Genomic DNA, 26,298 nt, shown 5'->3' on the forward strand with positions numbered 1-26,298 from the left:
ACTCATTTTACTTATTAGTTCACATTTATAGCTTGGGTTTAATAAGCACACTGTGCAAAAGTCATAAAATACCCTTTTTCTTTAACAATATTTTAAAATCAAGACTCTTTTCTGAGTCATCTCAGGTTTATTTGCTCATAACTTGCTTCTCCTGTGATTTGAGGCCCAGCACAGCCAACTCTAGCCTGTTATTTGACCTTGAGCTTCAGTGTCTTTATTTGTAATAGGGGAAAGTTATCACTAGTTAATAAAAGTAATAAATTTTAAAAAGCAAGCATTCGACAATCACTTACTATATTCAAAGTGGTTCTGATATATAAGGTGGTTGAATCTCACATTCCTGAAATGGCTTTATTTTTTTTTTTCCACTTTATAGGGGAGGGAACTGAGGCCCAGAGAGGTTAAATGACTTGCCTGAGGCCACACGGTTGGTGACAGTGGCAGAGCTGGGATGCAAACACAACAAGTCTGTATGAGTCAAGCTGACACCTCAAATTAACCCTCACAGTATCTAAATCAGCCAACAGTTTCCCTCCCACATCTGTCTTCCTACCCTCAGCCTGTCAGACTCAGTATCCCCCACACCACCCACCCACCTTCCCCCGACATCTCCTTATCCGCATCCACCCCACCCCCCACCAGGCCCTGGCCATCCTCCTTCCATCCTCTCATTTTCTGTTTCCACTGCCTGGGCTTCTTGCTGCTTTTATTTATTTATTTTAATTTTTTGTTGTTGTTGAGACAGAGTCTCATTCTGTCACCCAGGCTGGAGTGTAGTGGTGTGATCTCGGCTCACTGCAACCTCCGTCTCCCAGGTTCAAGTGATTCTTCTGCCTCAGCCTCCCGAGTAGCTGGGACTACCAGGTGTGTACCACCACGCCTGGCTAATTTTTTTGTATTTTTAGTAGAGACGGGGTTTCACCATGTTAGCCAGGATGGTCTTGATCTCCTAACCTCATGATCTACCCGCCTCAGCCTCCTAAAGTACTGGGATTACAGGCATGAGCCACCGTGCCCAGCCTTCTTGCTGCTTTTAATCTCCTGGCAGCACATTTCTGCCCTCTGATCTTCAGTGGCTCCCCATTGCCTGTGGATAAATTTCATCATCCTTGGTCTGGCATTCAAGGACCTTAACCATCCACCCCTTGCCCTCCGTTTCTGTCTCACTTCCCACTCTGCCCCAACAGGCGGGCTTGGCTCATGGTCTTGAATACCCGCCCACATGTAGGTACCCTGTGCCTTTGTTTGCCCTGGTCTCTGCCTCTAGTGCCTTCCTCATCTTCATACATTCCAATCTTCCCCTTCCTCCAGGAAGCCTTCCCTGGGGCCTCTCCTCTGAATTCATAATGATATGATGAACTCCTCCTTAGCCACCTGGAACTACAGAGCCATAGGCATCATCTTCTGTTGCCCATAACAGTGAACAGCACCTTTGAAGGTGTAATCTGTGCCTCTCTCATCCTTGGTGTCCCTGGAATCCCAGGTATATAGCAGGTGTTCAATTAATGCTTTCCAAATGAGTGAATGTTCATGTTCCTCATGGTCTCCAGGAAACAGAACTCCCTGTCTTCTCTGTTGAATTCAAGACCAGCCCCACGCAAATTTCGGGAAATACTTGTCCAAGTTCTACCTACTTTCAACAGCTCTTCCTCCCTCCCTCCCTCCCTACACACTTCCCTCTGTCTTCCTAGAATTGTCACATTTCTTCTTGATCAGTGACTCAAACAAAACTGTTTTCCTCTCTTCTTCCATAAAACTTACCTGTCCTGGGTGCCATTTACTTGGTTTACTGCTGCGTGAATGGCCTTCTGGTTTCTGGCAAATTAATTCCAGCTATGATGTTCATCGTGGATAATGGTGAAGAAAACGAGATACCCAGGGGCTGCACAACACTCTGTTTTTGAGCCTGAGGATTTTGTAGATGAGGAAACTGAGGCCCAGAGGTGGGGAAAGAGGGACTTAGGTAAAGGAATCTGCTGAATTCTCAGTCAAGTCTCCCTGGGGAACTCTCTGCTGTTTCCTGGGTTATCTTGATCACTGGGATTAGAACTACCACTCTGTTGGTGGTCACTGCACTTTACAGTTTGCATGAACTTGACCTACGACAGGCATCTCAGCTGCTCTGTGAGGTTTCACCAAGGCTCAGAGAGGTGGGTTGGCTGTGTCAACCACAGAGCCAGTGTCTAGCAGTGGAGCCAGGGGTAGAATGCAAGTCGGGCTGTGCCACAGCTGTGCTCTCCCTGCCTCCCCCATGGATGCCAATGCTCACTGGCTTCCCTACCTGCTGGCAGCAGCCTTGTGTTTACACCAGACTTGATCTACAGGATGTATTCCCCTGGTTGGAGCAGGTAGCTAGAGAGTGAAGGAGACAGAGCCAGGGAAAATGCCAGGCCAGGCCTCCATGAGAGGGATCTGGCCTCAAGGAGTGTGGGATCAGAAGACACGTGACGTGGGCCAGGCCTGGCTCACAGCCCTCAGAGCTGGGCTTCCTGAGCTGCTGTGGGATGACCAGGGCCTTGTGACTGTCCACTCCCAGCCCCATCCACCACTCAGCCGTATCCTCCCCAACTGGCACTTCTGGGCCTGGACTTGGGAAAGGAGCTTTATCTGAGGATGACACACACGTGCATTTACAACGACACATATTCACACACTGAATCCCTCCCCCCGACACACACAGATGCATGCCCACCCCCACATGCTGCCAACAGTCATGTGCACACATGGGTGACACACGCCCTCCTGAATGTCTCTAGTTCACACTCTATTTTAAACAGTCTAGGTGGCAGCATCCCACAGTGATCGAGAGCTTCCGCTCATAAAGCAAATAGGGGTTCAAATCCAGTCTATTTCACAGCCGTGTGTCTGAAAGTTACCTAGCTTCTCCAGTCTTCAGTTTCTCATCAATAAAACGGGGATGATAGCACTGTTAGAAGGAAATGGGTGGACATACGTAAAGCACTGACCATGGGACCTTTCTATCTCATTTCTACTCAGCTCCCACAGGCAGTCTTAGCCTGTGGTCTCAAATGCCTGCCCCTCACTCCCACATCTGGGTATCTCCACGCCTATGCTCACCCTGGGCCCATTGTCCACAGCACCCTGCTACCATCTCCACACACCCATGTCTGCCCCTTCCTCCAGGAAGCCTTCACATGCTCGCGGGTGTTATCAGGGGAATTAGAGGAGGAGAAGCTCCTCTCCCTTTGAGTTATTACAAGCACAGGCTTCAAAGCTGGCCTGAGAGATGGCAGAGACTGACAGAGGGTCCGTGATCCCCTTTCACAGATGGAGAAACTGAGGCCCCACGCAGGTGAGGTTGTGCCTGAGTGTTCACAGCAAGTTAGTGTGGTGTTGGGATTGGAACCCAGGACTCCTGCCTGTAGGTCCACAGCTGTCACCTCCTTTTCAGAGTGAAGACTCCCCCCTCCATGGATCTGTTAGTTAGGTGGGTGATCTGGTTCTCTCAGCCAGTTTGAGGGAGCATGGAAGTTGGGGGAGATAGATGGAGGCCAAGGGGGTCCCCAGATGAGCTTGTGCGTGATGGTGGGGTACAGAGAGGAGTGGGAGATGCTGGGGAGGAGAGGCCAAGAGTGGGGACTGGGACAGGGTTGGCTGAAGCAGGAACCATGGGCGACCCTGGTGAGCCCGCAAGGATGGCATGGCTGTGTATGCTGCTATTGAAACAATCTCTGTTGTCACCTCTTTCCTGCAGCCGTTTATTTATTTCTTTATCATGCCCTTTTGGAAAATGCTGGGAATGCCACCCCTCCTGGGGAATGCACCCTCCCCCTGCTCCCCAGTTCACACCGTCTGGTGTGACATTCGTGCTCACCAGCTTGCAGAGCGCTAATGACATTTGCATTTTGCTGGCTGGCGAAATGTGGGCTGTGCTTGGTGATGGGGGGTAAGGAGATCCTTAGGCAAATGGGAGGTTCCCAGCCTAGAAAGAGGGGCAGGCTTGCTGGTCTGGGGGCCCACGCAGGTCTCTGAGACGCAGAGAAGGGGGTGAAGGTGGGTGCAGAGGGGACGAATGTCTGGCAGAATTTAGAGATGCTGTTTGTCTAAAGTCTTGCCAGAACACAAGGCAACCCCAAGTCTGGTGTTCCAGGTCCCCTGACATGCTCATGCACTATCCTCTGCGTCACCTCCTTAACATTTATTGAGCAATTTCTAGATGCCAAATGCTCCTCTGTGGGCTTCACAGACTTACGAAAGTCATTTTAATTCCCGGCAATCCTCCGGAAAAGATGCTATTATTATTCCCATTTTACAAATGAAGAGTCTGAAGCTCTGAGAGGACACCTGACTTGCCTCTTCTGGAAAGAGGTTGCGCCAGCTTGTGGCCAAGGTCCAGCTGCCTCCAAAGCCCGTGCTCTTGGCCACTGTGGGCAACCTCCTGTTCTTTGTCTGGGCTTGAGCAGAACCAAGAAGCATTTGTCTGCTGAGGCCCAAGACTGGGTAGAGGTGGTGAGCATCCTCCCCCGTCCGCCACCACAGCATGCAACAGGCTCCTGCTATGCTCCTGGGGCTGCTCCAGTCTGACAGCTACAGAAGAGGGTATGGCCCTAGAGAGAGGCCTCAGCATGAGTCAGGAGAGACCCAGAGTTTAGGCCTTGCTCTGCCACCAACTTGCTGTGTGACTTTGAGCAAGTCAGTGCCCCTCTCTGGGTATCAGTCCCCTTATTGGTAAAAAGAGGCCATTGGTCTGGCGGCATGGAGCATCCCAGGAATGCATTTTCACATGAGGAAGAAACTTCTCTCCAATCTGCTTGGACTCATGGAGTTGCCTTGCACTCAGACATACAAATTATGTTTTACATCAAAGCAAATCATGAAACATTTGCTGAACCTCCTCTCCCTTCTGCAAGGGGCACTGTGCTAGATGCAGGGGTTATGACGCTTATGTATTTTTACTCAGCACAGACAAACACAGGCATATGCATACCTTTGTGTCTTAGAATTATTTCCAGGCTACTTCAGTCGGATCTAGATGTTGAGTCCCCAATCCTGATGCTCACCTGCAGGCTCCTGCAGTCTTGGTTCCATCACTTCGCCTCCTGCAGGGCCAGGAGAGCCTTTCAAACAGAAAGAAGAGACCGCAGCTCAGGCAGGTAATCACGGCTGCTTCTGCTTCCCTCTCACAGGTGAGCATCTCCTGGACACCCTCAAGCTTCAGGTGAGCTGAGCTTCTAACACTACCATCAAAGCAACTGGAACCCCTTGAATTTGATTTCTGGAGACGCGAGCATAATCCTTTTGCAGACATCTCAACGCTGGCTCTCCAGGTAACAGAGGTTAGGCTTGTTCAGCAAGGGGATTTCTGCTACTTTTGTTGTTGCTGTTGTTGTTGCTAAGGGTAACCATCAGCAGGGCACCTGTCATTCTCTTTCATGCATTAGTGTCTGTCTCTCCCATCACACCAAAGGTCCGTGGGCAGGATAGTAAGGGGTGCAGATAGTGTGAGTGGACCTGAGCCAAGGTTGCTGGGGTCTCACTTGATTAGCCAAGAAGATAACCCTCGGAGGGGCCAGACAGCTGAGAAGGCTGAGGTGCAGGTTAGCCCAACAGCTTGCTGGCCCATGCCCCTCAAGCTCAACTGGGGAAGGGTGGAGCTGTTGCCCAGGTAAGCAAGAACCAGTGGTGGGTCAGAAGTAAAGGTTGGCTGCAGTGGGTGGTGAGAGGGCAAAGGCTGAACTGAGGTCAGATGCTGCATCATTTGGGAGCCAACACTCAAACTGGATTAAGCAAGACAGGCCATTTATTAGCTTTTTTAAACTGGTTTCTAATATATTGGCGATTTGGGGCCTATTTATTGGTTTCAAGGCAGGCAGGGCTGAATCCAGGGCTCAAATGATGCTGTTACGACCGTGTCTCACCACAGCTGTGTCCTCTGCCTCCCTCCTTGTGAGCTTCAGTCCTCGGCAGCCACTCTCCATGTGGCCGCAGGGCAGGCACCTGCAGCTCCAGACTGACGTCTTGCTCATTTCAAATCCAATGGAAGGAGAGCTTCTTTTTCCCAGGCGGTCCAACAAAAATCCCAAAGTCAAGGCTTATTGGATGGTCTTGGGTCACATGACACCTCTGCCCAATCACTGAAACCTGGAGGATAAGATATGCTGATTGGCCAGACTGGGTCAGTTGGTCGGGCGGCAGTCGGTGTGGGGGTTGGTGGGGTGCGGGTGGTGCTGAGGGAGGTGGTCGGTGCTGTGGGGACTGGTCGGTGCTGGGGTGGGGGCGGTCGGTGCTGGGGGGGCGGGGCGGTCGGTGCTGGGCGGGGGGTCGGTGGTTGGGGGTGGTGTGGTGAGGTCGGTAGGTGTCGTGGGTTGGGGAAGTCAGCCTGAATGCATGAGAGGGGATGGACTTGCAAAGGAAAATCCAAGCATTATTTTTAGAAAAAGGAGAAAGGAATGCTGGGCAGACAAAGCAGCAGATTCTCCCTACTGGTGTCATGTTGGGAGTCGGGGGCGATGAAGCACCCAGGTGGTCGCATGTGTCCCAGTTGGGATCCTTCCTGTGATTTATGGTACCAGGGTTGGCCTCTCTCTAAGTGCCTCATTTTTAGTGAATCTAGTATCTGAAAGCCCAAATTTCACACACACACACACGCACAGCCCTCATGCCTCTGATGGATCTGAGAGTGGTACTTCACGTTCCAAAAAGATTGTTCCAGAAGGTCTTTCTCATAAAGAGTCCCTGCACTCTCTGATGGCCGCCCCACTATTTCAGCCACCCCAGCGCCTGGCTGCCTTGAGTAGACCTCCACTCGCCGGGAAGGCCTGTTCCTTCTTCCCCCCACCTCCACTCCTTCATGGCTGGGGGGAGTTTCTTGAGCCTCTTTAGGGTTTTTTGCGCTAAATGGTCCCCTTCCCAGAAGACCAACCGCAGCCTTGCTTATCTGAAGCCCCTTAGAGGGACAGGGGAGCAGAGGGGGACGGGCACTGGTTGAGTGGAAGCTCCGTCTCTGGGGGCACGAGGGTACACGTGGCCAGGCCAGCCTGGCAGCCCTGCTGCCCTCCACCGCGGCAGCTCTGTCCTACATTTAGGGTGCGATGTGTGATTTCATTTGAGCAAATATTCCTCTGCAGAAAAAATACTGAAAACCACAGCTTGTGATGCTGCCTCCCAGGCAGCTGCCCCTTGCTTGGTTTTGGTCAACCACAAACCTCCCGGCCCTCCCCCAGTCTCTCTCGCTCTGTGTCTCGCCTGTGGGCTCCAAAGCTCTGACTCACCATGCAGCCAGCTCAGCGCTTAGCACCACCCTGCCTTATATGGTGAGCTCAGCACCTCTGGGTCAATGAGTGTTAATTCATTTATTCAGCCAATGGCTGTTGAGTGCCTACCATGTGCCAGGAGCTGTTTTAGATGCTGGGGATTGAGGGTGAGCAAAGCCCAAAGGTCCCTGTCCTCAGGGTTCCCTGACCTCTCCTCTGGGAGATCTCCTGAGGGCAGGACCCTCCTCTGGGTGTCTTGTCCCCAACCCCTCGCCTGGTGTCTCAGACAGTGCTAAACCATAACTGGGCTGGCTTGGTAGATATGTCGGTCAGTTACTTTCCACACCATTTTGTAAAGCCCCCACCTGTGCCTGATGCAGCAGAAATAGCAGAATGACTTGGTTCTCAGCCTTTAGGACTTAGGGTGTAAGGTGCCACTTGTCATGGCCCTGGGGAGGAGGAAGGGCAGCTGTTAGAGATCTGTATGCAGACCTGATCCTGGAGTGTGCACCTGTTAATAAAACGAATCATACAAGCTCCACTTCCCAGGCATTCGTCATTCATTCAGATGCACTCAACAGGCACCTCAGAGGCCAGATTTTTAAGGGAGACGATCAAAGTCAAGACATCCAAGGTAAAGAATGGGAGGGTCCAGAGCTGAAATATAAAGGAAGGCTTGGGGGTTCAGAGGCCAGAAGGAGATGTTACTGCTGCACAGTGGTGGTGTAAAATCAGAGGATGCAAGGCCTGTAAGCTGCGCCTAGATATAGGCCAGGTTCGGACGTTAGAAAGGACATTCGGGAGGAAGACACAGTGAGAGCAAAGGCCTGGCAGTGGGACCCTGAGGCTTGAAAGACTGTGCCAGGCAGGAAGCCAGATGAACTCGGTTAGCCTTCTTTCCCGCAGGCCTCCAGGCTTGGCCGTGCTGGGCCTGGGGCCATCTTGTCTTCAAGGCTGCTTTCAACTACAGCTTGGGTACGGAGTTTAGTAGCGCCTCCCTTTTCCTTTTGTCCTCTTCTTCCCTGGGAAAGGGAGTTTTGGAGGGCCCTTTCAAAGAGATGGTGCTGCACAAAGACCAAGAGTTCTTAATCCTCTCATTCCTGAGATACTTTACAGAGCTTAGGGCTCATTTTCACTTAGAGCATTGCAAGCAGCTGCCCTAGTGGCAGACCCTGGGCTGGAAGTTGGGAGACTTGGGTCCCTGCTGCACTACTGATGTCCTTAGCCTCCTGGCCTATAGTTTGTCAAGCTCCTTCTGCTTGAAACATTGTATTCCATGTCAGACCTGGGTTCGGATCTGAGCTCCGCTAGCAGTACAGCCTCAGTATTCTTATATGTAAGTTAGAAATAATAATAGTACACTTCTCATAAGACTGTGTGAAGATGAAAGGAAATACTTGAATGACAGAAAGTGCTTAACAGAGCACCTGCCAGGGATCAGCATTCAGTGTAGTACTGATGCTATTTGGTGGTGTTATTATTTATATTTCAATCATATTAATATAACTCTTTGGGAGTCTTCAATGTATAGGTGCCTGTTGGTCCATGTCCCAAAAAACTTGGTGACGGGGGCCAGGCACGGTGGCTCACGCCTGTAATCCCAGCATTTTGGGAGGCTGAGGTGGGCAGATCTCAAGGTCAGGAGTTTGAGAGCAGCCTGGCCAACATAGTGAAACCCTGTCTCTACTAAAAATACAAAAATTAGCCGGGTGTGGTGGCATTCGCCTGTAGTCCCAGCTACTTGGGAGGCTGAGGTGGGAGAATTGCTTGAACCTGGAAGGCGGAGGTTGCAGTGAGCCAAGACCGCACCACTGCACTCCAGCCTGGGTGACTGAGTGAGACTCCATCTCAAAAAAAAAAAAAAAAAAAAAACTTGGTGATGGGGTGGGGTGTCACCCCCCTCCCATCTCCAAATAGTGTTAGGGTTCGGGCTGCCTTACCCAGAATCACATTTATTCGTTCATTCACCAACACTTCATTGAGCACTTGCTGTGTGCCTGGGCCTCTGAGAGGCACGTCTTATTGGATAGGATGCTCAGGGTCCCTGCTCTCGGCAGCTCAGGTCTTCAGGCTGAGGCCTTGGGGGAAAATCCCACCCCAGCCTCCCATGGCACCTGAAGCTTTGTTCAACCCTCCCTTGCCATCTTGGGCCTAAGGCCCGGGTGAAATGCCAGAGAATCCACTAAAATGGACTGGTCCAGTGTTGCAGATGGACCTTATGGGGTGGATTGCCAAGTCCCAGTTCAGCATCAGGAAAACTAAGTGTTTCAGGGGGAAGATGGGCTTGCCCTGGGCGCCAATGGCAAGGTCCTGTTTCATTTTCACCCCCCTTTGATGCTTGTTTGGATCCTGAACTGCAAAGGGTTTTGATTATTTCTGGAGGACACCAAGCCTGTACATGGAAGGTGCTGGGGGTCCAGTCTGCCCCTGTTTGCCTTGCGGTCTCCTGGTGGGTTATCTCACCCTCTCTGGTCTCTGGCAGCCAGCAGAGCCTGCCATGTGGGGCATCAGCCAGGGGTTGGTGAACGGATGGATGGGTGGAAGGATCACAGTGGATTTACTAGAATTGGTGTTGTCCCAGCCTCAGCCGGGGTGGTTGGAGATACCAATCTCTTGCCTTGTTTTTCCGTGACAATTTGATTTTGGCTCCCGTGGAATATAAGGAATTTTCAAGTAGTGGAATGGACTCAAAACAAATGGCTTTTGAGCTGATCAAGTTTCTCAGTTTGATTTCAGGGAGGCAGCCTGGTGTGTACCCTGATTTAAGGACAGAGCTTGCAAATGCCAGCTCTGAGGCTGGGTGACCTTGGGCATGTTATTGAGTCTCTCTCAAATTCTCGACTCTCATCTAGAAAATGGTAGCACTAATGGCATCATAGGGCTGCGATGAGCTTTAAATTAAATAATGAGTGTTAAAACATGTTGCAGAGCTCTGGGCACGTGGTAAATGCTCAAGAAAGGATGATGATGGTGTATTTAATGAACACCCTTAAGCTATTTATTGCATCTTCTTGCTCCCACACGGGTTTTTCCAGACTACTTTGCATTTGTAAGACAAAAAAATTACTTTGAAAAGTTATTATTACACAAGCAATATAGGCTTCTTAAAAATTCAAATGACCTGGAAGGACTTAAGTTAAAAAGCAAATTCCTTTTCCCTCCACCTGCCAACCCCATCAGTCCCTTTTCCCAGCAACATTCTCTTTGAATGTGGGGTTCTTCAAGACTAGAACTTTTCTTCTTTTTTTTCCTCTCCCTAAGGACAGGGGACAGATATGCAGTCAGGAGGGGATAGTAGCCTGGTGGCTGTTGCAGCCAGTTGTCATCCAGGCTAAAAGTCCTGAGGCTGGTGCCAACGGGTCTCAGTGGAGCAGGAACAGGAGCAGGAGCAGTCGGGTCCCTTAGGCAGCCTGGCTTCCCTGGCACTGTTTGCTCTGAGTCACAGGGGTCTCCAGCACTCTATGGGGTCTCAGAGTCCTGGGGATGGGAGTGGCCTGAGCCGAACCACATTCAGGCCAAGCTTGGAGTGCCAGGCTCACAAACAATGTGGATGGCCACCTGCTGGGGGCCCCTCTTCTGTCACGGTGCCCCAGGGCTCAGTCCAGCTCCAGCTTCTGTGACCCCGGCAGCACAATCGATTGTTCCTGCTCACCTTCTGACAGTCTGCACTCCCAGCTGTGCCCTCTGCTGCCACACTCGGGCAGAGGCCCAGGTCCAAGTGAACACAATTGGCATTAGGTTCCAGCAGGACTGGCATGGGGCCCAGCACACCATCGGTGCTAAATAGACTTGCAGCAGGTACAAGGTGTGCCGTTTGCCTTTACTTCTCTAAATCTGATTAAATCTGCCTTCAGCTCCCTCCACGCATTTGAAAGACATTCAATCCCAATTATGTTGGGGAGTGGATTTCTTGCCACCTAGGATCACGTAGGAGTCTTGGTGGCCTTATGTGATCCGAAACATTTGGGAAAGGCTGCTGGACTTGAGCCCACACAGGGGCCCCGCAGGCAGGCTTCTTTGCCAATCTCAGGGTCTAATGAGGCCAGGTGGGCAGCAGCTATTTCTGTGCTAGCCAGGGCACAGCTGTGGTCTTTGGTTGCAACTCCGAGCTATGAGCTTCAGTGTTCAGTCTCCCAACCATTCCCTGGCATCTCAGGATCACTCCATTAAAGTCCGATCACCTCTTGGAAGAGCTGTTCCAGGAACAGGGCACCCGAGCTTGTAACTTTTGGATCCTACCAATCTGGCTGATCTCCAGAAACGCTCTCTACCCCTCCCCTCAAGCCTGCTGCCTCTGCTGCTCTCCTTTGCAGGCTCACACCGCAGCCACCTTCATGGGCTTCGGCCTAAGCTGTCTTCCTAGACCCAGCCATTTTCTGACTGGCCTGGGAAACCAGCCGCCCCTAAGGCATAGGACCCAAAGACTTTGCCACCATCCTGGGAAAGAAGAGAGAAGAATGCCCACTGCAGAGTGAACAAATTGGGGAAAAAAAGTCTCAAGACATAATCCTGTCACTCTCATTGGCTGCAACAAATGCATCAATACCTTTCATTCAAGTATTGATTGAGCACCAACCTTAAAGCAGATTCTTTCAGAGACTGGAGGTAAAAAATAATAAAAGACCAACCTCAAGTTGCTCAGGGTTTAAATAGTGGTTCTCAAACATGGTCCTCAGACCAGCATCACCAGCATCTCCTGGGAACTTGGATATGCAGATTTTCAGACCTCCACCCCAGACCCACTGAATCAGAAACTTGGGAGTGGTGAGGCCCGGCACCCTGGGTTTTGACAAGCCCTCCAGGAGATTCTGATGGAAGCTCAAGTTTGAGGGCCCCTGAGGGCAACAGCAGGCAGTGGTCTGTCTAATGCACTGCAATGCATCAGCCCATAGACCAGGTGATGCACACTGGGGAAGTGGGAGGTACTGGAGCAGGCTTGGTTTATGAATCTTTTTTTTTTTTTTTTTTTTTCAGACAGAGTCTCACTCTGTCACCCAGGCTGGAGTGGAGTGGCCCGATCTCAGCTCACTGCAACCTCCACCTCCCCAGTTCAAGTAATTTTCCTGCCTCAGTCTCCTGAGTAGCTGGGACTACAGGCATGCACCACCACACCCAGCTAATTTGTGTATTTTTAGTAGAGATGGGGTTTCACCATGTTGATCAGGGTGGTCTCAAACTCCTGACCTCAGGTGAACCACCCTTCTCAGCTTCCCAAAGTGCTGGGATTACAGGTACGAGCCACCACACCTGGCTCGTTTATGAATGTTTTAAAAGGGGACAAAGGAGTCTGTGTGTGAGTTGAGAGAGAGTAGATTCCAGCAGAGGGATCAGCACATGCAAAGTCCCTGGGGCATGACAGAGCAGAAGCATTCAAGGAGCTACAAATGGTGCCACTGGGTGGAGTGAGCAGAGGAAGTAGGGGAGGGGAAGGGATATGAGATAGGCTGCTTGTGCTGAGTTTGGGCTTTTCCCCAGGAGCACTGGGGAGCCATGAAAGGGTTTATGCAGAGGAGGAGGACAGGTGATGCCCTGAGAAGATGGCAGGGAGGTGGGATAATGGTTGAGGGTGAACAGACTCAGTTGCAGTCATTGCAAGGCCTCCAGCTGGTGACAGGCTGGCTTCTGAGGCAGGGTTGGGCCTGTGGGGAGATGGAGAAAAAGGAGGCCGGGTGCAGCGTGGGTACCCTGGTCATGCAGGAGCCCTGCCCTGTTACTAGATCCTTCCCTCAGGGGACGCAGTTGGAGGCTGGAACCCAGGTGGCCATCTGCCGTCACTCTCTGTCTGAGTGCCTTGGAAGCCTTCAGTTGCTGCCAGGCACTATAATTCATCTTTGCATGCTCCCCTCTATCTTTTTGGGGATAGAGAAAAACAAAATACCATCTGCACATCTGGGTGCTGGGCCTGGAATGGAGGCACCAGGACATGCAAGAGCTGAGTGTGGAGCTGGGAGGAGACCAGGAGAGGATCCTGTCGGGGCCCGAGGTGGGAGCTGGGCTGTGGGTGTGGGTGTGGAGGGCACCTGGCCTCCCCACCTCAGTACTGGCATTGGGAGCCCCATGGAGAGGAGGAAGCAGAGGAAGCTCCAGCCCAGCCCCTTCCTCAGAGACCCCAGCTTTCCTTGCTGCTTTCCTAGGGCCAGGCGGGCACAGCTTAGGGAATGGGGACTCACCTCTCCCAGGATCAGGGCTCTTGCTTGGAAAGGAGCTTCCAACGAGCTCATCCTACAGTGAGTCCAGCCACTGGCCGGGAGGAGAAAACTTGCAAACCACAACCAGGGCCCTGAGTCCTTGGGGTGGGCAGAACCGGAGAGGGGGAAGGTGGAACGCCCACACCAGGGCAGAAAGTGAGGCAGGTCTGAAATAGGCCGCTGGCTGGAGGGCCAGATGGGGACTCTATATGCTTTGAGTTTGGCAGCTCCTGCTTCCAATGCACCCACTGCTGATGCTAGTTTAAAGAGCAGTTGCTTGGAGCCAGGTGATGCTGGCCCTGGTCTGTGTGTACTTAAGGATCACATTAGCCCCCACCCACAATCACTGCTGATTTGTGGTGAGCACTTGGAGGAGCTGTGGTTCTGGCTGAGGGGGTGCCAGCCAGGTTCTGCCCACTAGGCGTTCCCTTAGGAGGGCGTAGGCCCTTTTTTCTGCTTTACTCTTAGTATAGATTTAACTCTCGAAGAAAGTGATCAGCAAGGATGTGTGGCCTTGCAGACTGGGCCAGGAGGGATTTTAAGGTGATCAGTTTTGACTCCTTGAGAGGTGCTCATTCAGCTTCTGCTTACGTACCTGTAGCGATGGGGAGCTCACTACCAACCAAGAGAGCGTTCAGACTGCTTTGAAAAAAGTCATTCCCATGCTGTGCAAAGGCCTTGGGTTGAAATCCTATCCCTGCCTCTTGCTGTGTGACTTCAGACAAGTGACTTACCTTCTAGAGCTCTGGTTTCCTTTAGTCTAAAATGGGTTTGGTAAATACCCGCTTCTCACTCATGGAGAGGTTAAAACCAGTTAACTGTACAACCAGGAACAAGTCAGATCTCTCCACAGTACATAGAAGCTGGGCCCAGACAGTCTTCTCAGCAAATGTACATGTCCCACATCCAATAGTATCAGCAGGATAAATGTCAGCTTCTCCCTGGCACGTAGCTGATGCCAGGATGTGATTGGTGCTGCCCCCACCTCCCTTTGATGGAACCACAGTGCCTTAGAGACACGGCCAGGCCCCGTCCATGACTTTTATCCTAACTCAGAGGCCGCAGACCACAGGATGCCCTGAGCTGTCACACGGGCCCACTTCAAAGGCTTCTAGGAGGCTCAGTCTCTCTGGAGGCCTCCGTCCCTCACACAGTCCCCTCCCAGGCCCACCCTCCTCACATTATCAGGCTTTGTGTCAGGGTTTTAATGAGGTTGGGGTGGGTGGGCAGGCAGCATTGCCTCGACTCCCACAGGAAATAACGAGAAAGCACCAGTATAACAGCTCAGGTGGAGAGGTGGTCCCTGAAACTGGCAGTGACTTCTGACCTTGTGACCTCAGGCCTCAGCCCGCAGTGCCACACTTCCCACAGGGCATGGGCCTTGCCCCCTACCATACCTTTCTGCAATCCTGTTTTGTGCTTGTTCCTATTTTATTTTTTAAACAGTTTTATAGAGGTATAATTTACACACCCTAACATTTGCCTGTTTTAAGGATATTATTCAATAGTCTGTAGTAAATTTACAAAGTTTTGCAGCCATCACTACAATCTAATTTTAGAATATTTCCATCATCCCCCAAAGAAATGTGGCATACATTCACCATCAGTCCCTGTTCCCACCCCAGCCCCGGGCCACCACCAGTCTACTCTGTGTATCTATAGATTTGCCTTTTCTGGACATTTCATGTAAATGTACTCATACGTCATGTGTGGAGGTGGGTGGAGCAGTGTCTGCTCAATGATATGCCTGTCTCCCCACAGCCAGCTAAGGCCAAGGCAGAAGTGTGGTTTTTTTTTAAGAGTTGGAAGAGCTCATCGAGGCCCCTGAGTGCAATTTTTACTTCAGTGCAAGAAAGAAATCCTCGGTACCAATCTCCACACTGAGACCCCTCTGACATCTGCTTGAATACACCTAGTCAGCAGCTCACTACTTGCCAGAGACTACAGGAAATTCTCAGATCCTGATCACATAGAGTGCCAGGCCTGCTGGTGTCATTTGATCTTTGGTTTCATCCTTTGAGATGGAATCATTTTACAGCTCAGGAAATTGTAGCTCAGAAAGGTTGAGGCACTTACCCATGGTCACACAGAGGATGGCTGGATTTAAACCCCATGTCTCTCTGATTTCAAACACATTGTTTAACACCTGCACCACATTTCAGCTGTTAAAGATGTCACTACACTCCATTCTGCTGGGGGACTACTCATCTTTGTATTGGGGTTCACTCTGTCTTATGTTAATGACTTCTACTCATCGTTTCTAGTTTTGCTGACTAGACTCACACAGATCACCAACCCGAGAGTGGAGTGGCATAGGGACTGGAGAGGAGGAAGGAAGCAAGGAGGACTTCCTAGAGGAGGTGATGTCTGAGTTGGGACTTGAAAGATAAGCAGGAATTAATGGGCAGAGCTTGTAGGGAAGAGTTTCCAGGGACTCTTAATTGCCAGCTCTTAAATATTTCACAACTGCTTGAGACTGGAGGGAACTGTCTAGAGTATTTACTCTTGCTGTCTGTCATTTGCAGTTTGGGCTATTATAACAAAATACCATAGACTAGGTGGATTAAACAACAAATATTTATTTCTCAAGATGCTAGAGGCTGGAAGTCTAAGATCAGAGTGCTAGCATGGTAGGGTTCTTGGTGAAGGCCATCTTCACCTTGTATCTTCATGTGGCAGAGAAAGAGGAAGCAAGCTCTCCTGTCTTTTCTTATAAGGGCACTAATCTTATTCATGAGGGCTCCATCCTCATGACCTAATTACCTCACACCTCCAAATACCATCACATTGGGGATGAGGATTTCAATATATGAATTTGGGGGGATCAAACATTCAGTCCACAGTACTATTTATTCTTCCCCACACATCACCAGTAAGTGATGGTCCAGCAGCAGTGCTTGATTACCTCCAAAGACAGGGAGCTTACCACCTTACCTGGGAAGCTGTTCCATGGTGGAGCAGTTCTGATTCTGCCACAACCAGCAGGGCATAGCCAGTCCCTCTTTATACCACCAGCCTTCAGGATGCTGGGCCTGGCAGGCGGGTCCCAGAAGCAGCTTGAAAGTCTTGGCCAAAATGTGCCCTGTTCTTCATCCACTCTTCCCAATGTGTATTGCTTGCTATAGATGCTGCTCATGCCTGTACACCTGCCTCAGGGATGCCCAGCCCATACCCCTGGACTTGGAGGCAGGTTCAGAGTAGTGGTTAAAAGCCACTCACTATGCCCTCATGCAATCTTTTCTCCATGCACAGAGACAAAGCAAGAGAGGGAGCTCTGTAGTTTCTCTTCCTCTTTTTTTTTTTTTTTTGAGACAGAGTCTCGCTGTGTCACCCAGGCTGGAGTGCAGTGACACAATCTCGGCTCACTGCAACCTCTGCCTCCTGGGTTCAAGCGGTTCTCCTGCCTCAGCCTCGCGAGTAGCTGGGATTACAGGCACCCACCACCACCATGCCTGGCTAATTTTTTTTTTTTTGTATTTTTAGTAGAGACAGGGTTTCGCCATGTTGTCAAGGCTGGTCTCGAACTCCTGACCTCAGGTGATCCACCCGCCTCGACCTCCCAAAGTGCTAGGATTACAGGCGTGAGCCACTGTGCCCAGCCTCTTCCTCTTCTTATAAAGATACCAATCCTATCAGATTAAGACCCCATTCTTATGATCTGACTGAACTTCAGTTGCCTCCCTAAAGGTCCTATCTCCAATGAAGTCACGTTGGGGGTTAGGGCATCAACATATGAATTTGGGTGTATGGAAGCATAATTCAGTCCATAGCATGCACCAACCTCATAGGGTTGCCACGAGGATTCACTGAGTGAATGCATGTAAAACATCAAGTGCAGTGCCCGGCACATGCTAAGTGCTGTGCTAGTGTACGCTATCATCAGAGCACTGAGCATTATGGGAGAATCCCCTTTCCATCCTTGCTGCAAGTCTAGACCCTGTGAAAGCCTAATGAATACAGTTCACATGTTATTTAATGATAGCAGGTATCTATATTGTGCTTACTATATGCCAGACTCTGCTTTAATGCTTTACATAAGTTATTGAAGCTTCACAGCAGCCTTATGAGATCTATACTCTTAGTATCCTTATTATACAAAAGGGAACTGAGGCACAGAGAGGTGAAGCAACTTGCCCAAGGTCACACAGCCATCAAGTGCCTAATAAGTTAATAGCACACAGTTAAATAATATTATAGTTAATATTAAGTAATATTCATTAAGTGCCACCTGTCCAGCCTGGGCACAGGGTGCCTGTGCTTCAGAGGAGATAGATCCATGACCAGGCAGTGGCAGGACTGCATGCTGAGTGTTCTGACAGGGCAGACCCAGGGAACTGTCATGGAGCCCAGGATACCTAGGGCTGTGGCACCTAGCGAGGCCTGGAGAGACACCAGGGAGGGCTTCCTGGAGTTAGGAATGTTTCAGCTGAAGTCAGGAAGAAGATGGGAGAAATGCTTGGATAAGGGGCTGGAGGTGACAGTATGTGGTTGTGGGTTGTTGGAGGACTCAGCCAAAAATTTCCATTCTAAGATATTCCAGTGGTCCCTTGGCAGCACAGGGGCCCTGCATAGCCTAGAGACCCTGGGGTGGCCCAGCACTTCGTGGCAACCTGGGGGTTCCATGTTAGTTCAGGGAATTTCATGGTGGCCCAGATTTTTTTCCAGCACTCAAGGGACCTATGTGGTCTGGGCACACCATGACAGCCCAGAGATTCTGGATAATCCCAGGAATGCCACAGCAGCTTTAGGAAGTTGCAGACATTTTGGACCCTGGGGATTCTGTGACAACCCCAGAGATTGCATGGCAGCTCCAGGGTTCTGTGGCCCTATTCTTGTGGCTGCAGAAAGAACAACATGCAAACTCATAGCAGACAAACCCCTTGACTGGGGACAAAGAAAGCAGCATGGAAGGGACTGTACCCAGTGATGCATTTTACAGGGCTTAAGTCTAAGGAGGAAAGTCTAAGGAGATGTGGCTGAAAGCCCAGTCCCTCCAAGGCCTGGGGAAGCTGAGGGGTCTGCACTCCTTAGGGTTTATTTCCTTCTGGGAAGCTGAAAATGAGCCACCTCAAGGAGGTCTGTGGGGAGTGCTGTCCTGATTTGTAGGCATGTGACTTGAAGAGGACTTAGGATGTGCCTGTTGCCTAGATACAGAGGCACTGGTCCTCAGAGCCCTCTGAGCAGAGCATGGGGCAGAGCCCAGAGGGAGCTGTTATCTGCGAAGGGAGCTGGCATTCCTGGACCTACAGACATGAGGATTGGCCCCTCAGGGGGCTTATATGATCGGGGCCCTCCCAGGCTGGCATAGCTGGGTTTGTTCCAGCTCTGCCTCTCCAGGCCAGCTGGGTGGCTTCACCTGTCCCCACCTTGCACCCAGCACCCGCAGCATGGGAATGGCCCTACATCTGTTTCTTAGGGGGGCTTCAGGAGTTGAGTGGGGTAGGAAAGACCCCTGTATAAAAGCATGAGGACACATTCCTGCTCCACCATGGAGCCGTGCACTCCTGGGCAAACTCCTTCACACCACTGAGCTTCAATTTCCTCATCTGTAAAAAGGAGATGGGCCTAGCACGGTATGGGACATACAGTAACCAATGTTAGTTTCACCTCCACCTCTTCCGCCTGATTCAGAGATGGCAGCCAGGTGACCTGGGCATGGGGAAAAGGGTGGGTCTCAAGAGGAGGGCCCATCTGGCCCCATAATAGTCAATGGTCTTTGTGCCTTTGCCTCTGGGCAAAACCTCCCTCTTCTACCCTTGGAAGAGCCAGAATGATCACTCCCTGTGCCAGGCACTCGATGTCATCTAGCCCTCCCTCTAACACTGTGAGATAGTACTATAGCGATCCCATTTTACAGACAAGCAAACTGAGGCACAGAGAAGGCAACTCAGCTGTCCCAAGTCACAGAGCAAGGATTCATGCCCGAGTCTGTCTTGATTGCAAAGCCTGGCACTAATCACCTCTCTTCCCTGGTATCCTTCTAGAAACACCCCAGGGAGAAAGAGGAAAATGGTGAGATGGGAACCAGCCGGAGAACTAATTGCATGCTTGGTGCCTGGGTAGGGGGACATCTTTGTCCCTCAGGTCTATGGCTGGCCGGGCCTGGCAGTTCCCAGTGGGGAAGCTGTGAGGAGAGGCTGGGGCTGGGTTCTACCCAGGCTGGCTCCTGATCCATTTGAGGATCTTCCAGCCCTCAACAGCATGGAGCCTGCTGAGACCACGCTCCTCCCTTTAGCAACCCTTTTTCAGAGAACCCCACTGGAAGAGGAGGGAGGGAAACAGACATAACCGGAGAGAAGGAGGGGTCCCGCAGCCCACAGACCCATTTTGCTTTCCCAACCAAGTGAGAATCAGCATTAAATGGGGGGCGGAGGGGGCAAGACCCACTTCCCCTGCTCCCCCGTAGTTACATCTTCCCCAGGGCTGGAGCAGCAGCTCCATGCAAGAGAGGCCTTGGACCAGCCCCTTGCAGAGGTACATTCTCCCCCGTGGGGCCCTCCCAGCCCATGTGGGCCTAGAACACCAGACAGCCCAACTCACAGCCAGCTTCTCTGATGCCACTGCCAAATACCAGACCATTTACCAGGCTTTTCCAGAGAGCTGGTGTGCCCAACCAGACCTCTAAGCCTGCAATTAGGCAAGCAGCAGAGGCCTTAGCTTTCTCTGGGTTGTGGGCATTTCGGTGGGAAAGATAAGCTTGGTTTGGATTAAGCTAGAGCATAAAATAATATTTATCCTCAAACAATACTCTCTGGCTGGGAGCAAGTCTGGGCCCTGGGGCTTCGGAGGCTAGGGGCTGCCAAGGGATTTGCCACCTCCCTCCAGGTCACCAGGAAATCTTACCTACCGACCTTCCCTCATCCTAGCTGGTTGCACAACCCAATTCACAGTGCTTGCTCTCATTACGAAATGGAATTGAGAAGATGTTACAGCTTTCAGCACGTAATTATGTGCAGAGCACTTGCCCTGTGCAAAATTATCTCATCAAATCCTTATAACTACCTTGGGAGTCAAGCTTATTGCCCCCACATTGATCCAGACTCAAGTCCCAGCTCAGTCATTTCTAGCTCTTGACCTCAGAGAAGTGGCTTCATTTCCTGTGAGCCTCAGTTTTTTGCCTGTAAAATGGGAGTGATAATAGCTTTCCAAAGCGTGCTTAGGAAGATGAGCTAGGATTTATATAAAATGCCTCATCCGTGCCCTGGTGCCATAGTAGTACTTAATGAATGGTAGGTGATATTATAAAATTTTAGTCTTTCTGGTAAAATAGGCCTCGGGTATGTGAAACAACCTGGCTGGAGTCACAGAGCTATTCAGTGGCAAAGCTGAGATTCAGACCCCAGGTGGTGGGCCCTGTGGGAGCCAGGCCTCCAACCAACTGGTCAGGAAAAGGCCCAGGCAAGAGCTAGCCTGGCCTGCATGGGGCTGGGGGTACCACTCAGACACAGCCTGGAGCTCCGGAGAGGAAGGACCCCTGTGCTTCCTGTCCCCAGTCCCCTTTTGTGGAACAAAAGTTTTTCTGTTTTCTGCTCCTTATCCCATACCTCAGTGACCTGTGCCTTGGGGACTGGGAGAAGATCACCCTGGCTCATTCCCCAGATGAACAAAGGTGGGTCAATGCTGTCTCTGAGAGGACAGGGGCTGACTCCAGGGAGGCGGGTGTTATGTGTCAAATAGGGTGTGTGCCAGCATCCCCAGCCTGGACACTGTAGAAGGCACTCCTCTGAGTTTTAGTGACCTTCGCGACATGTGACCTTGCTGTGTGGCCTGAGGAGATCCCTGTCCCTCTCTGGTCTTTGTTTTCTTATCTCCAAAGTAAAGGCATTGGAAGTAAACAGAAGGGACCACTGCTTAGGCTGGAGAAATCAGGGAAGGCTTCATGGCTGAGGAGACATCAAGCTGGGCCTTGGAGTGTGAGAAGGAGTTTTCCAGGCTGACCAAGGAAGAAAAGGTATTCCAGGCCCAGGTTGTAGCACCATCAAAGACACGGTAACATCAGAGTATGGGGTTTAAGTGGTGGGTGGCTCTTTTACAATGATTTATTTTAATTACATAAATAATACATGTTCCTTGTTGTAAAAAATAGAAATCATTTGAGTATGAAGAATAAGATAAAAATCACCAACAGTCAGCTACTCTTTGGTACTGCTTCAGCTTTTTTTAACATGATTGAGAAAGTGGCTTGTAAGCTCCCTGATATATGGAGACTCTCAGCTTCTGGGCAGGCAGCAAAGAACAAAGAATTGTCTTCTGGAAGCAGAGCCAGGCCACAAGTCCCAGACAGACAGACAGGGTTTCACAGAGCTGGGACTGGGAAGAGCCCACCAGGAGCATTGGTGCCTCCTCCCCCAGGCCCCTGCAGAGCCTGCAGCGGACGCCAGGATGGAGGGACTTCTCCGCCTCTGAGGAAAGGAGGCCCAGAGGGAGGATCTTTGTGTGCACAAATGCAGCCTGTGGGAAGGGCCATGCACTGCCGCTTCTGGAAGTCCCTGGGCCTGTCAGCTGGCAAAAGTGGCCATCCCGCTGCCAAACAGTCGAGGGGTCCCCATAATGGCTTAACTGTGGTTTCCTACGACGTCTGCAGGGTATGGTAGGCTGGGGCGGGAGCCCGATGACACTGTGAAGTCACTACTGTGATCTTGCCAGTTCTCCAGCGCCACCTTTAAAATGTGGTTCATCTAATGGACATTGGGTGGGGTTGGGCAGGGGCAGTGTATGGCCCAGGAAGAGTGACCTGGAGTGGTCTGTCCATGGTCATTCGAGGGGAGAGGTGCAGGCTGCAGAGATCTCAGGGTCCATTCCTTGGGCTCCTGGCCCCGTTCTCCCATCCCCAACACAGAGAACATTTTCTAGAAGCCTCAGCCAGGACCCGCTCAACTAAATAAAGGAGTGAAAGCAGCCCATGAGGACCCCCCACCTCTGCTCCTCTGTTAGATCATCTGCCCGGGTATCCAAGCATCTGGGGCCTCAGAAAGCCAGGAAGGGAGGGGACGGGGAGAAACAGCCAGGTTATAGTGACCACCTGAGCCACCATCATCTTGGCTACGAAAATAGGATGGGTTGTTCCACTTCGCCCACAGCCCCTGTGAAGTCTGTTAACGGTAATTACGAAGTTAGGAGAAATTCCCAGGCCTCCTAATTAGTGTGAATAGGGGCTGGGTAAGCTAGTCGTGGGAAAATGGATGTCTTTGTTTGCATTCTTAAGAGTAGACCACGGCTTTCTACCTTTAGGTGTAATAGAGCTTGGCTCTCTTCTCTCCCTCTCCCCACTGCTCCTGGCCTAATACCCTGCACTGTGGACAGGCACATAGTTGCACATACCCACTCACCACCGTATCTCCTGTGTGTGTGCATGTGCACACACACAGACACACGCACACACAGAAGCACAATAGACTGCATCTTTCCATCCTGAATTAAGACGTCATCTGGCAAAGCAAACACCAAAAACCAAACAGCATTTCAGCCATGCTTCCGGCCCCACTGACAATACCATTAAATGCCCCTTCCCCCAGCTCCACCCCAGACGCCCCAGGGGACTCCTTCCCAGGCCTCCCCAGATTAGACTGTATTAACAAACCATTACGTGTTCCAATTAGAGCGGCAGCGGACCTGGCTGGCTGGGCGTGTAAGAACGCTCTCCTCTTCCCGCTAACAGGCTGAGGGGCGCCGCCCCAGGAGGGAACGAGCCACGCTGGGCTCCCCTCTGGACGCTGTAGAGATAATGAGATCCAGCGTCTCCATCCCGGCCTGAGGAAGGCTCCCTGCTCTCTGGGTCTGGGGCCAGCCCCGGGGAGGTTTCCTTTGGAACAAGCAGGAGGAAAGGAAAGAATAAGGGAGTGAAACTAACATTTATTATGCAGTATGGGCTGTTGAGCCTGTGCCAGGAAATGTTGCATAGGATGGTGCTTTTTAAACTGAGTGGTGGGTACCCACGGGACCCTGGGGTACTTCTTCCTGAACCAGAGGGTATACAAAGTCTCAGGGTTCACCCTGTGCATCCTAATAGAACATTAATTCTTGAAGATTTGGAAGATCACACCTACTTTTTTATTTAAAAATCATATTTTTAAAATATGTGGTATATTTTGGAGTAAAATGCAAAATAATTGCATGAATATGTGAAATAAAACAGGAGATTTATAGTCAAATGTGCTCTCCCACTCTTGTGTCTGGGCTGGGTCTCCCAATCTCCAAAAATGTGGTGGTAACATGTTATCTTCCATTGCCATTGCGGGAACTGAGAAGGGAGAGCTTCCCCATTGTGTGATGTTGGGCAACCCCTATACCTCTCTGAGCCTCCCATCCCTCAGCAGCACGATGGAAATGCTAATAGCACCTCCCCAGGGCCGGCTTCACAGCCACCGGCTTCACAGCCACGCGACCTGCGCAATCCCACAGAGCCCTGAACTTCAAAGGGCCCCACACTTGGTTCGATACTCTGCCCTTGCCATCTTGAAATTCTTAATAACTTTTGAACAAGGGACCCCCTTGTTTTTACTGAGCCCCGCAAATGATATAGTTGCTCCCCATAAATGATGTAGCTGGTCCTGCACCTTTCAGCAGAGTTTTAGCAAGGGTTAAATCAGAAATGTGTGAAAGAAGCCCACACGGAGATTTATCCCTCCCTCCCTCTCTCCCTCCCTTCCTTCCTCCTTCTTCTTTCCCTAAACATCCATTGAGCACTCAGTATACTGGGTGCTGTGATTCAGCCATGAACCAAAGCCCCTGCCCTCTTACATTCAAGAGAAGGGGAGAGAAGTTGAATAACAGAAAGAAAACATTGCTGGAGATCCTGTCCACAATGAGGGGACAGACAGTGACGGAGTGCATGGGGTTTTGTGTGAGAGGGGCTTAGGGAAGGTCTCTGTCTTCGAGCAGAGACCTGAATAAGTCGAATAAATGAGCCATGTGGAATATCTGGGGGAAGAGAGTCCCAGGCAGTAGGATCGGCAGGTGCCAAGGTCCTGAGGCAGGAATGTGCTTGCCATGGTGGAAAAGGCCAGAGCAGCTGGAGCTGGCTGGAACAGGGTGAGGAGGGTGGTCGGAAGTAAGCCCAACAAGGCAGGGCCAGGTCACTGAGGGCCTTGTAAGCTGTTGTGAGTTTGTGGCAGGGGTAAGTAAATGACAGCATGGGGGTAGAGGACTCCTTCAGCCAGAGCTGGATGTCTGTGGCCTCCCAGGATAAGTGTCTGGAGGCCAGATGGCAAAGGGGACGAAGAAGTGTGTCCCATTGTCCTCTGGAAACTCAAGGCAAGTTGTCTTTGGTCAAGGGATGAGTGCCAGCTGCCATGCAGGGACCTCCACTGTAGGCAAGAGATGGCTTCTCTCCCAGCTCTCTCTCCTCCAACTGGACAGTAGCTGTTTCAGCCCAGACAGCTGAGCCTCACCGCACCAAGGAGGTGAAGCTGGGGGGAGGCTGGACGGTGGAGGAAGGAGTAGCCTGTCTTTCTGGAATTCTGGCCCGTCATCCATCCTGGGCCTCCATTACCACATCTTGGACAAACTGCACAGTCAAAGACCAACCCAAAAGGCACCCATGACAGTGCCTGTGCCAGAAGAGTGCCAGGATGGCCACTGAGTGAGGTTTTCCAAGCCGTAGCCCTGCCAATGAACTCCAAGATATATGGCAGGAATGCTGGAGAGTGGGACAGCCAGGCAGCCTTGGTGCCAGGTCCCATACGCAGGGCTGGAAGCTGTGCCAGTTCTGTGCTTGTGGATAGAGAGACCTTCGTGCTCTGTTAGCCTCTCCCAAGCTGCATAACCCTGGTGAAGGGGTGTCACCTCCCTGGGACTCCCTCTCCTCATCTGTAAAATGAGGATGATAGTGATGTTATTAGGATTAAATGAGAGTGTGGGTGAAGCACACAGAAGGTCTCCTGGCACATGGGGCATATTCACCCAGTGTGAGCCGTTGGGTACAGAGGCCTGGTCTGATAGTCCCCTCTGAACCACACGACCTGATCACAGCTCAGCTGAGAAGTAGGCCACTGAGAGATGAATCTTAAGACCAAGCCACCGTGTAATATTGCCAAAGACCTTCAGAACATGTTATGTGGCCAGGGCCAGGTCCTCAGAGCGATCATCTGTGCATGAAGTGGTTGGACTCAAGGACCTCTGAGTCCCCTCCAGCCCTGACATTGTGTATGATGGGAAAGTGACTGATTCCTCCGTGAGAGCCCACCTGCCAGGGCAGCACCGCTCAATGCTGGGCAGGACAGCAGACTGCAGGGGTGGGCAACATGACACCTTGTGGCTCCAGAGGGCTGCTGGGCAAAGGGCCTGGCCTGCAGGCTGGAGGGACTGGCTGTCCGTCCTCCTGTAGCAGGCATGGGACTCCTGCTGTCCTGCCTGGGAGAACAGTAATGCTGGGCAGTTGTTATAAGCCCAGACTCTGCAGCCAGACTGCCTGTGTTCAAATCTCAGCTCTGCCACTTTCTAGTGTGTGACCTTGAACAAGTGACTTAACCTCTCTGAGCCTCAGTCTTCACTGCTGAGAAATGGGGGCAATAATAGCATGACCACCCAGGGCTACAGGAATGGATAACCATGTCTGGCACTCGCAGATCTGTAGAAGTGCAAACTCCTCTTGTTATTGGTTGTTTTCCTGGAACTAGGTCCCCAGCCAGGTCCTGTCCTGGTGAGCCAGTTCCACAGCTGATGGAGGAGGTCCTTCCCAGACCTCAGCCCCCTCGAACCTCAGCCGCCGCCCCTGAACACCAGTTCCCTCCAGGAGCAGCTGGGCAGCTGTAATATCATGACCAGAACAGGTCATGGGAAGGAAGGATTTCTTTGAGCATCACTCAAGAAGTTGAGCAAAGAACTCCAACATCCCTATTTCCGAGGGAAACATGACCTAAAAAGGGTCTTCATCCTAGTTTTCTATTTGTGAACTG

At 51.2% G+C, this 26,298-nt stretch overlaps 1 protein-coding gene across 5 annotated transcripts in view; it reads left to right on the forward strand.

Moving 5' to 3' along the window:
• Nucleotides 1-26,298, forward strand: part of TSPAN18 (tetraspanin 18) — a 203,874-nt gene that overhangs the window by 128,887 nt on the left and 48,689 nt on the right. For all 5 annotated transcript variants that reach the window (XM_055354714.2, XM_055354715.2, XM_031015852.3 and 2 more), the window contains one exon: nucleotides 5,148-5,288. The gene's annotated coding sequence lies outside the window, so the exon portion shown is untranslated. The remainder of the gene's footprint in view (nucleotides 1-5,147; nucleotides 5,289-26,298) is intronic.

This window comes from Gorilla gorilla, chromosome 9 (genome assembly GCF_029281585.2).
Source record: "Gorilla gorilla gorilla isolate KB3781 chromosome 9, NHGRI_mGorGor1-v2.1_pri, whole genome shotgun sequence".
Lineage (NCBI taxonomy): Eukaryota > Metazoa > Chordata > Mammalia > Primates > Hominidae > Gorilla > Gorilla gorilla.